We start from the raw sequence: 3928 nt of genomic DNA on the forward strand, positions 1-3928 counted from the left end.
CGTCCCACAGGTTGATTCTTTATTACACAGAAAAATATTTCTTTTTGTTTTGTATTTGGACACTTTAATATACATATATTTTTCCTAGTCTGGATTTGATATTGACAGATAGACAGTCAGTCAGTCAGACAGACAGACAGACACACACACACATTAAAACAAACAAACACTTTCTATATTGCACTCTAAAGTGCTATGTATACTGTGTGGTATCTAACGAAGTATCACAAAGATTGATAAATGCTGAAATCACGGGAACAATTTGAAATAAATTGTTGGCTGCTGAGGGAAGGTGAATTCAGAGTTGTAGATTTATTGCAGACTGACACACATCCAATTGGGTTACATGAGTCTGCTTTTGGTAACGTGTCAGGACAAATTATTATTATCAAATGATGTCTTGAAAGTCTATGCAATGTAGAAGTTAAGAGTGGGATTGTTTGCCTGCATATTTTAATTATGGATATTTGTATTGTAACATCTATGTCATTGTTTTTAACCCTTGTAAACTGCTTAGAAATCTATTTTGGCATCAAGCAGTATATTAATTCACACAGAGTGTTTGACCAAGACTGCGGAGACAATTGTCGCAAAACGTGAGGACTGGCACCTGTTAATAGGGCTCCCTCTTCTCTCCTGCCCCACCCAATCTTTTTTAGGAATTCTCTCAGCCCACTGGAGCAGATGGAGGGGGCACACAGTGAGAGGAAGCCCCCTTGCGCAGAGAAAAGTCATTGTGCTAATTGGATGGCTTTGTTGGATACAACTCCAAGATTCAAATCCCCACTCAGCCTTTCCTACCTCACAGGGCTGTCGTGTAGATAAATTTTGGAGGGGGAGCATGTATGCTACTTTACGTCTCACATTCAGTGCACCATTCTTCCCAGCCAAGCGCATTTCCTGATTACCCACCTAATATTTAGCCATCTTTCAAGGAAGCTGCAGCATCTGATGAATGCTAGCTGAAAGTCAAGGTTGCTATCCCAAAAGAGGAGTTTACAATGAAAAGGGAAAGGCTTCATTATGCAAATAATGCCCATCACAGAGGATAGCTTACAGCTCTTGAGTGTAAATCCACTCCCATGGTGGAAGTTAAGCAAGCGGAGGAAAATGAATCGGCAGACCTCTGCACATGTCCTAATATCGACTTCAGCAAAGTTCTAAGAGGAGCTCAAGTTGGCTATTTGCAGGATTCCACCCAAAGGGACACTAATAAGGCAAGGGTAAAGTTAAAGGCAAATGACCCCTGGATGGTTAAGTCTAGTCAAAGGCAACTATGGGGTTGTGGGGCTCATCTCGGTTCAGGCCAAGGGAGCCGGGGCTTGTCCACAGACAGCTTTCTGGGTTGTGGGGTCAGCATGGCTAAACCACTTCTGGCACAACAGGACACTGACAGAAGCCAGAGTGCACAGAAATACCATTTAACTTCCCACTGCAGTGGTACCTATTTATCTGCTTGCACTAGTGTGCTTTCTAACTGCTAGGTTGACAGAAGCTGGGACAAAGCAATGGGAGCTCACCCCGTTGCAGGGATTCAAACCGCTAATAGCCATGCTTTGCATGAGTTTGCAAAGTTCTGTTTTCCTGGCCTCTCTTTAGATCTAGCGCAGCCATTCATCAAATCATCTTCAATAAGACTTGACACAACACTGCAAAAGGGAGAAACCTGAAGTTTGCTTGTTTGTTTTCCCATTTTGTTTCATTTTGAAATATTTATTGCCCTCTCATATTATTAAACAGATTTATGTTATCATATTAACTGAAACTGCAAACCTGAGTACATTTATTTAAAAACAACTATGATAAAGTCTGTAATGCTGTCCCTAGTTAAACTCACGCCTGTGATTGTGCCCCTAAATCACAATCCTCAAGACACTTACTATAGACTAGAGTAATTCCATTCAGGCTTTATTCTCTTAAGGTTTATTAGTTTGTGTGAGTCCTGAGCCAACTCATTTGCTTAGAGCACCAAGGTTTAAATGGCAAAATATTAAATGCATCAGTTCTTAATACTGCATAAATGCTTCAGCATTCAGACTCCCCCACAATAAATGAGGAGAATGGCTCCAAACCTTTCCCACTTGCCATTTCTGTGTCTGTTTTGCAAAAGCCGAGTAATTTAAATCCACTTAGCAACAACAATCACAAATGTTCATGTCACACGTGCATCTTGCCACTTAAATGTGTTATTCCCAGGATTGAGGCAAAGTGTGTGCATAGGTAAAGGTAAAGGTACCCCTGCCCGTACGGGCCAGTCTTGCCAGACTCTAGGGTTGTGCGCTCATCTCACTCTATAGGCCAGGAGCCAGCGCTGTCCGAAGACACTTCCGGGTCACGTGGCCAGCGTGACGAAGCTGCTCTGGCGAGCCAGCACCAGCGTAGCACACGGAAACGCCGTGTGTGTGCATATATATATATAATTCAGGGTGAAGGGTACATTCAAACTGCATCTCTAAGTGCAAAAATCTTTCAATATGACCCTGATGGCCAACAAGTCCAATCCCATGCAATGCAGGAATCTCAATTTAGGACTTTGCCAGCAAGATGCATTATCTATCTACCATTTACAGTTTCTGTGTTTTCCTCTCCTCAGACTCCACTAGTTGTGTCACTCCATCGTTTCCATTTGCTCAAGGCCACAGAGTGAATCCATGGAACAAATGGGATATGAACTCAAATCCAAAGTTCATTGATCAGCAAGTATCTCCTCAAGGTGGATAGACGGGACACAATGTATAATAAAAATTAAGGCTTGACCTCTACCATAACAGGGCTGTTCTAAGGATGGTGTCTATGAAACATCTTGGGGCACTCAAAAGAAATATGTACATTATTATTGGTCTTTGCTTATTCTCTGTGAGGTTATAACCAGCTGACAGTACCCCCCTGTTCCACAAAAACTGTTTTGGGTCAAAATGCCACAGTATTTGCTGCTTTTTAGGCTCTACAAAGTAACTTCCAACAATTCTGAAATCAAAAGTAGCATACCTGCCCCCACTGTACACTGGTCTTAAAACTGGAGTATTAACATGAGAGTATCAGGTTCACACAGAAGCATGGTTTCAAGTTCTTTCAAGTTTCCCCACAACATTGATGGCAAGAGGAATAACAAGCCCAAACCCCTTGCTCCTTCCCCATATAAAATCCACCTCCATTAATTCCAGATGATCCTTTATCCTCCTTAAAATAAGTGGGTTTTCCTTCCGAGGAGACATGTACGCGATCATGCTTACGATTCTTCCCTGGAAGTAAAGTTGCAGTTTTGCGCGCAACTCACGCAGCTAGCCAGCCCCCCCCCCACCGGACTCAGCGGACCTGACTTCCGAGTAAACGCGCATGTCTCAACATTGAGCTCAGCGAAAGGATCAATCTGCGTGCGAGGATGTTTCCTTCTGTGCCGGAAGGAGCACTTCTCTTTGATTTAATGCGTGGGAGATGGACTAATTAAATCCCTCCTCCGCTTGATGGTGTTTTTCGGGATTCTGAACCAAAGTGGGGGAAACCCTAACTTTTAAAAAAGGCAATTAAAAGGAGAGAGAGAGCGCAGAGGTATTGTTCTCTTCCGATTGCCCTGGAGGAGCCTGGCTGGTTGTTTGTTTACTTGCAAAGATGGATTCGGGACACTCCGTGCGCCTCTTCGCTCCCCTTAAGGGACATCTGATCCAATCAGGCGCTCGAAAGCGCTACGCCAAAGCCCCTCTGCGCGCCTTGCGCTCCCGGACTCAGCGCGCACGCTTCCATCACATGGGCGAGCCCAGCGGCCGGCCCGAGACTACAACGCCCGGCGTCCCCTTCTTCGCCCTGATCAATGGACCTTATTTGAATAATCTGTGAGCTCTTGGACTCAGGCCAATCAGCTGTCAGGGACCCATGATAAATCGCAATGCATTATTGATAATCATAATTACTCTGACATGCGCATTCCGGT

This window comes from Podarcis gaigeae, assembly GCF_964106915.1.
Source record: "Podarcis gaigeae genome assembly, chromosome: 6".
In the NCBI taxonomy this organism is placed as follows: domain Eukaryota; kingdom Metazoa; phylum Chordata; class Lepidosauria; order Squamata; family Lacertidae; genus Podarcis; species Podarcis gaigeae.